We start from the raw sequence: 8,945 nt of genomic DNA on the forward strand, positions 1-8,945 counted from the left end.
ATAATTTTTTTTACATAACGATCCATATGTGATAAAATCTTGCTGGTAAATTGCTTAACTCGCATACAAGTTATTTGAATCAAGAAAATCGGATGCGTCGACACGATAAGCGTCTCCTGCTATGTAAGTATCACCGGCCAGGCAAACCAATAGTCGACCAAATTGGCACAATCGGACATAGGGCACCATCGGTAAAAAGTACAGACCACACGACTTTTCTTGTACAATATGTGTCTGAAGATATGAGACCGCAAAAAAATGTCGCTTGTGAGTTGAAACACCAACACATCTCATCGTCAATCAATTGATGTTATTATACTTCATGTCAAAGTTCCAGATTTTCATTGGTTAATACAGGGGAGATAATTTACTCTTTCACCATGGCAAATACTTTATTGCCCTTCACGGAGAAGCTTGATCGAGTGTGTGATTTATTAATTACGAATGGTTGGTATGTACAAGACGACATAGTATATTACTGTGAATTTAAACTTTAATAGACAGTAATAACAGAACATTCAGTATAATAAATTAAATAAAACATATCTAAGAGGGTGATAGAGCAGATTGTTACCCTACGAAAAGACATTGTCAACCTTGGTTTTGCCTCAGTTGACAATGTTTTCCGGGGTAACAATCAGCTCTATCACCCTCTCAGCTATGTGTTATTTATATAATGGTGACCGTGAAACTTATGTAGTGTGTCGATTGTAATCAATATTCCTCATTACTCTGTTCGCGCAGTTTTTGTGAAAGAAGTACAAACTCATTAATGAGGTAAAGTATTGAAATGAATGAGATTAACGTGTTAACTGAGATATGCAAACGCCATACGATGAAGAGGGGCAACAGATACCAGAGGGACATTCAAACTCATATGTCGAAAATAAACAGACAACGCCATGACTAAAAAAGAAAAAAAGACCAATAGACAAACAATAGTACAAAAAACACAAAATAGAAAACTAAAGACTGAGCAACACGAATACTACCAAAATCTGGGGGTGATCTCAGGTGTTCCGGAAGGGTAAGCAGATCCTGCTCCACATGTGTCACCCGTCGTGTTGCTCATGTTATTACAAACCCGGTAATAAGTCTAATTCGGTAGGTCACCTGAGGGAAAAGGTTACGGGATTGTAGTTACGACATTAGGAACATATCCGTTATCATCTGTGAAACGGATATTCCATAACAGTCAACCAACTCGTGATGGCGTCCGTAAAACTTACGAAGGGATGACATCAACTTCATCACTGGGACCTCTTGGTTTAATAGCTTCCTTGTGAGCAGCAACCCTCTATCTAGGAAATCATGATAGGAAATAAAAGCCCTGGAATATCGTATCAACTGGGAGATATATACTCCGTATGCAGGCGCTGCTGGAATGTTGCTACATAGAAATGGAAAGTTCACAATTGGGAAGCTGAAATCATCTCTTTTGTCGTAAAGTTTTGTTTTCAGCTGACCCTCATTGTCAATTTCTAGATGTAAGTCAAGATATGAGGCAGACTTAATTGTATATGTTGTATCCTTTATCTCAAGTTCGATGGGATAGATTCGTTCTACACAGTCACCAAATTTTGAGTTATTTAGTGAGAGAACATGCCTCAATCAAATGTTATGAAACTTATACACAATGCTTATTACCACAAAATACAGATCAAGTTTGAATTTTGGTGGCGTCACTTTTACTGTTCTAGAGTTATGCCTCTTTATAAATGGAAAAATTGCTGAATTTTTCGTTTCCGTTCTCTAACTACAGTTTGCTTCAACCAAATGTTATGAAACTTAAACACAATTCTTATTACCACAAAACTCAAATCAAGTACAAAATTAGGTAGCATCACTTTAACCGTTCTTCAGTTATGCCCCCTTATAACTTTATATGATATGCAAGCGGGGGCATCACCTGTGTCCCATGGACACATTCCCCATTTATTTTATTCATGATAAAGGACTTTCCGTTTTTAATATTCATAGGAGTTTGGTATTTTTGTTATTTTACTTTTTTAAACAACATTTCAACACAAAAGTATATCAGACCTATACTAGATTTACGTATCATTGTGAAACAGCTGTGTCGATAATCTTCTTTTGTTAAATCAGATTTTATTATTAGGCACGTTTTGAATAGAAACATGATTATGTCTTCATGATAGATACTTTTTTAAAAGCGAAAAAAACACTTTATATATCCAATGCGTCCTTATCTTTACCAGGAATGCTCAAAGCAGCAAAAACAAAACAACAACGTTACGATCTATATATCCAAAAGGGACCTAACTGCTGTTATTCTGCGGTTTACATGTTGTAACGACTGTTATATTATTCATTTGTGCATTTCTCTGTGATGAGTGTTCTTGGGTTTGTCATGTTTGTTTGTGCTGTATTTCTGTCAATTAGTGTTGTCATTCTAGCGATGTTTTTTAACATTGCCATATAAGCGGGAGGTTTGGCTAGCCATCAAACCAGATTCAACCCACCATTTTTTCTTAAAATGTCCTGTACCAAGTCAGGAATATGGCAGTTGTTATCAAATAGTTCGTTTTTATGTATGTTGGCGTATGTTTTTGTTGCACTTCAGTGCTTGTGTTGTTCCTTTGTTTTCCTCTTATTGTTGATGTGTTTCCCTCGGTTTTAGTTTGTAACCCGGATTTGTTTTCTCTCAATCGATTTATGACTTTTGAACAGCGGTATACTACTGATGCCTTTATCTAACAATAAATATTCTTTCACACATTGTGTAAAAAGATAAAACTATGTATTAACTATGAAGACAATTTTAATTAAACGTAAAAGGTGTTTACAGTATTCACTGATGTTTTCATTTGGAGTGTTACATAATATATTTGTTTTTAATTTAAATATCATAAATTTAATATCATATGTTTTAATAAAAGAACGTGTTTCTCGGACATTGTACCTTAGACATGTTAAAGAGCGGGTATTGGAAAGTTAAAAGTGCGAGATTAAACACACTTGGGTAGTTGTCTCATCGGCAATCGTACCGCATCTCTTTGTACACATATTGGATAAATGAAATTTAAAGACTTTGATTTTTTGTTTTTTTTGTTTTTTTTTTTTTTGGGGGGGGGGGGGGGGGTGATACAATGCTGATACAGAGCATGAATTGCAAATAAGTGTGATTTTGTTATACCCCTCACTATTCTTAATCTGAGAAAAATTTAACAAAGATGCAACTTAATAGAACACGGGATTTCTATTTTAAATTGAATGTGAAAATATGTCATCTGTGCTAACGTTCTAAATTTTGATCGAAACAATTATCAAATGCGTCATTAAATACAAAATACCTGCAATGAATATTTACCAAGGACGAGTATAGTATACTGATGGCGTGATTATATACGAAAACATAATATCACTTTACAGCATTAACAATACAATACATTTATATTTCTCTTTAAATGGACAAAAAAACATAAATCACCATCAAACTTAAAAGTGTCAAATCAATATTTTTCATAAGTTAAACAAAGTACAATTATGAGAATCGTCTTAATGTTGTATTTTCCCTGATTCCAAGTATTCATAGAGAAAGTCTGTTCTTATTATGTCCCAGCAAACACACAACATTTTAAAAACATTTTTTAAATGTCATATGGACGTCTCTCACAAAATATTTCAATAAGATATCATTTAAACATAAAAAAAATGTTTATTTTATTTTTTATGAAATGTTTTATTTCTAACATTTAAGTAAAATGTTTTTACAACATTAACAAAATATTATTTGCTAATATCTTTTATTCATGTTCTCAAACATTGTTCTAAAATATCCCGTAGATATTTTATAATATAAAAAAAATAATATTTTCTTCAATTGGTATTTTATATTTTAACAACATTTAGAGTAAATATGTTTTCTATCAAATATTCTGACATACACATTACTTAATAGTCTTACTGATATTTTATTCAACATTTTACGGATATGAAAATAACATTTTATTTAAACTTTATTCAAAACCCCACAAACAACGTTTTGTGGAATTAGCTCGTTTTTTCAGGATAAGATATAGTACTACATTTCATCAATATCATGACAAGCAAGATACTATGGATCCTTAATTGATATCTTGAAGATCCTTGAAGTCAGATTTTATTCCTTCTTATATTAAAATTCAAAAGAGTCAACATTAAATTAAGCTATAATGTATTAATAAACAATCACCGTTCTTTAATGTTTATTCATTTCGTTCGTGTATATTTTAGAAATTAAGAAATGAAAACTGTAACTGTACTAAGTTCAATTTTCGTATCGTTTATATGCCTTACGGAAAACCGACCTTTTCCGGAATCGACTTTTGATTTATCACCGGAAATGATTTTGAAATTTGAATTTCGAAACGAAGACAGGATATCAACAAAGAGAGCCAAGAAAATTGTTTGTTACGCGATATATACTCACTTGGTAAGAATGATTAATCTGTTAAGATGAAACTTGTGCATTCATTGTGTGTGTTCAATCATAATCGGAACCAAATTACATCTGTTTCTGGAGGTGCGGATCAAGGTTTTGAAAAAAGGGGGCCCCTGCCCAAGGCAAGCAAACGTTTGGAGTGATACTTGTAAATAGTCTATACATTTATCTTATAAGTAGCTCCATAAGGGGGTCGGGGCCCCTAAATCCGCCACTGTTCAAGCATCTACGTACACCAATTATGAATTTGTTCATTGATATAAAAAAATTATAAGGATATGTGGCTTGTGTGTTTGATTGCCAATACACCTTATCGCTATTTGTCCGCCATTACTGGCCATGGACATCACAAAAGTTCCTGTAAAATGTTGACGTCATATTAGAAAATATTTGACACCACAATTGAAAGTAATACACCTTATCGCTATTTGTCCGCCATTACTGGACATCACACAACTGTCACAAGTTCCCTTAAAATTTTGACATCATCATAAAAAATATCTGATGCCACAATAGAAAAGTGATTGTTGTTTGACGTCAAAAGTTCAAGCAGGATAGATTCTCGGGTCAAGGGGGAATAGCGATAATGTGTATTATTGTATGACGTATGCTGACGTAAAAAGTTCAAGCGGGACAGATTTCCAAATACTGAAATAGCGATAAGGTGTATGAGACAGCTATCCACTAGAATTTAAATGACTTGGATAAAAGAAATTATAAGTCACTGTACGGCTTTCAAAACTGAGAAAACCAATGCCATATAGTCCACTTTGAAGCCTTGACAAACAAATATTAAATTTTTCTCAACACAATTGAAACAAAACAACTAACTGCCTACATTAAATACATACATGTATTATGAAAAAGAAATTTGACAGACTTAAACCAACAACAACTATTGCAATAAGCATGACTCAATACCTTGTTTCCGAGGCACACAAACAAGTTACAATAACACTAATATAAGCACCATTTGAATATGGAGATTTTTTTTCTAGTAAAATCAGTGTATGTATGTATTTGCAAAACAGTAAATTAAATTTCCCTTAACAGCTTAATGAACATTACAAAGACTATGTAAGACTTCAGCACAAGCAAGATAATATAAACTGTTGCTTAAAATTATATTTATTGCTTCATACACACAATGTACATACAATGTATCGTTTATTTTTTAACAGGAGCTAAAAGAAAAGCCACAAAGGACAAGTTCAATATGCAGGTTTACAATTTGGAAGTGGCGCAGGTTCTTTGAAATGTCTACAACCTTTCAGGAGAATTTTTTTTTGAAGTAAGATTTTCATACAGAATTACTGTTATTCCATATTTAATTCAAATATTTAGCATAAACAATGCATTACATTCAAGATTAAGGGCATACAATAAAGCAGTTTATTTAAATCAATCTTTTAGTCCAACAGTGTGCTTTCATAAACATATTTGCTTTCCTTTGACAGTATTTCAAATACATACATGTATAAACAACTCATTTAATGACATCTGTGTGTTTCTCGGAAGTTAAGTTATATTATTATCATCATTGCGAAAACAATGCGTAACACTTCGATAAGTTATTATGTGCCTATACAATGCATTTAATGAAAACTAAAAAAAAACAAGAAAAATAACAGCCTGATTTATACAAAACAATAAAAGAAAAAAAATATGATAGACAACAATCAACGAGTATAATGAAATAAGACTCTGGACTGGACACATATCTAGTCTAAAGTTTTTTATGTGTTTTTTGTTAATAACTAAATGAAGTTCAGCGTGGCATATTGCTCTCTCTTAACACGGTCAGCCATTTATCGTCCCCTTCCGACAGACTATCATCGTTATTTGTTTCAAAACTTTAAAGGGGAGGGGATGTATATCCTTCAGGCAACGTGAATCGTTCTATAATAAAGGAATGTGCAAGAAGTTCATATATGAATGTAAGATTAATTTTTTTTTCAGAAGCATGGCACAGCAAGAAAAAGATATAAGACACTACAAGACATTCCAAGTGATTTTGAATAAGACATTTGATTGACTTTTTCAATGTATTCTTAAATAAATCAAATAGTTGATGTAAAATGGTGTTTTGTTCTCATCTGTTCAGCCAATTATCAATGATTATTGAATTAAGATGTAACCCTATTAGAAGTGTATCGTTTTAGTTTAGAAAGAGAAGTTGTATTGAAAAATCTGAATTTGGGACACAAGTTTTAGTCAATGTAACTTGAACTTAAAAATGTGTATAATGTTTGCATAATGTCCAATGGCATATATGTCATGCATGTTCAGGTTGACATATGCATGATGTGTATAAGATAGGTAATAAAAGTTGAGTGAAAAACTAAACATTATACCATTGTGGTTGGAATGTGGGCTTTCTTGCACTGTCTGTCGTCTGTCCACCTATATTTGTCGGATTTTGTCCAACAAATATTTTCATCAAGTGCTGTTTTTCCCAAAACTGCAGATAAAGATGAGTTCATATTTAATGAGCTGCTTGATAGTGATGAACTGTGATGTGTGAACATTTTTGTATCTGGCACCTGTTTCCTGTTTGCTTATACTTTGTATTTCAAAATGTTGAATGTTCTCAAATTTTTCATTACTTTAATTAGTAATGCTGATGAACAGAATGACTTCATATTTGGTAAGTGGCTTGACCATGATGAGTTGTGTCTGCCATTTTGGATGTGTCAAAATTTGTAGATACTTCTTGTTTTTAGAGACTTTGAATTGTGAATTTCATATGCTTAGGAAAACAACTGATTTATTCTTGTTTGTATATAGAATTAATCACTGTGTATAAATTAATTTAACTAATAATTTGTTATTTAAAAAAGCAGGAAACTCAATTAAAAGTACAGACATTTTTTTATTGATATGATCTAGATATCAACCAAAAACATTTTGAAAACATTTTTTAGGCACAGTCTCGCTTGCAAGAAAACATCCAAAAAACATTTTTATAACATTATTTGATGTTCATGATATTTTTCAAACGTTCAGAAAATATTTCTAGAAAATATTTTTTAAAAGATTATCAAAATGTTTTATACGCCATTGTTTTTCACATTATCATGATATTTCTTTACAACATTTTAATTATATTATGCAAATATTTTAGAAAATATATTAGAAAACGTTTTAGCGATATATATTCTACCATACATTTAATGTTTTTCTCACGTTTTTTTGTGATATTTTCATGACATTAGGCACAACATTTCAAAAACATTTTAAAGATGTTTTTGTGTTTGCTGGGGTTACATTTGAAAGTGCATTGATAGGTTAGTTGCAATTATTATCCATTGTGAAAGGAGAGGAAGACGATCTGTCGTGCAAAATGCAAGACAGTTTTAATTGAATTTTCCTCTTGTTTGAAAGCATTTTATGATATACTATACTCTATTAGCTATTAAATTATGAAACTCCTTTCTTTCGTCCTGTTTTTTTTTTTAAATTTTTACATAACGATCAACATGTGATAAAATCTTGCTGGTAAATTGCTTAACTCGCATACAAGTTATTTGAATCAAGAAAATCGGATGCGTCGACACGATAAGCGTCTCCTGCTATGTAAGTATCACCGGCCAGGCATACCAATAGTCGACCAAATTGGCACAATCGGACATAGGGCACCATCGGTAAAAAGTACAGACCACACGACTTTTCTTGTACAATATGTGTCTAAGAGGGTGATAGAGCAGATTGTTACCCTACGAAAAGACATTGTCAACCTTGGTTTTGCCTCAGTTGACAATGTTTTCCGGGGTAACAATCAGCTCTATCACCCTCTCAGCTATGTGTTATTTATATAATGGTGACCGTGAAACTTATGTAGTGTGTCGATTGTAATCAATATTCCTCATTACTCTGTTCGCGCAGTTTTTGTGAAAGAAGTACAAACTCATTAATGAGGTAAAGCATTAAAATGAATGAGATTAACGTGTTAACTGAGATATGCAAACGCCATACGATGAAGAGGGGCAACAGATACCAGAGGGACATTCAAACTCATATGTCGAAAATAAACAGACAACGCCATGGCTAAAAAAGAAAAAAAGACCAATAGACAAACAATAGTACAAAAAACACAACATAGAAAACTAAAGACTGAGCAACACGAATACTACCAAAATCTGGGGGTGATCTCAGGTGTTCCGGAAGGGTAAGCAGATCCTGCTCCACATGTGTCACCCGTCGTGTTGCTCATGTTATTACAAACCCGGTAATAAGTCTAATTCGGTAGGTCACATGCGGGAAAAGGGTAAGGGATTGTAGTTACGACATTAGGAACATATCCGTTATTATCTGTGAAACGGATATTCCATAACAGTCAACCAACTCGTGATGGCGTCCGTAAAACTTACGAAGGGATGACATCAACTTCATCACTGGGACCTCTTGGTTTAATAGCTTCCTTGTGAGCAGCAACCCTCTATCTAGGAAATCATGATAGAAAATAAAAGCCCTGGAATATCGTATCAACTGGGAGATATAT

At 32.8% G+C, this 8,945-nt stretch overlaps 1 long non-coding RNA gene across 1 annotated transcript; it reads left to right on the forward strand.

Moving 5' to 3' along the window:
* Nucleotides 1–4,100: 4,100 nt before the first annotated feature.
* Nucleotides 4,101–6,774, forward strand: LOC127709208 (uncharacterized). Its single transcript, XR_007985549.1, has 3 exons — nt 4,101–4,435; nt 5,626–5,735; nt 6,404–6,774. It is a non-coding gene; the product is annotated as an uncharacterized LOC127709208 (long non-coding RNA).
* Nucleotides 6,775–8,945: the final 2,171 nt, after the last annotated feature.

The sequence above is a fragment of the Mytilus californianus genome, unplaced genomic scaffold (genome assembly GCF_021869535.1).
Source record: "Mytilus californianus isolate M0D057914Y unplaced genomic scaffold, xbMytCali1.0.p SCAF_7, whole genome shotgun sequence".
In the NCBI taxonomy this organism is placed as follows: domain Eukaryota; kingdom Metazoa; phylum Mollusca; class Bivalvia; order Mytilida; family Mytilidae; genus Mytilus; species Mytilus californianus.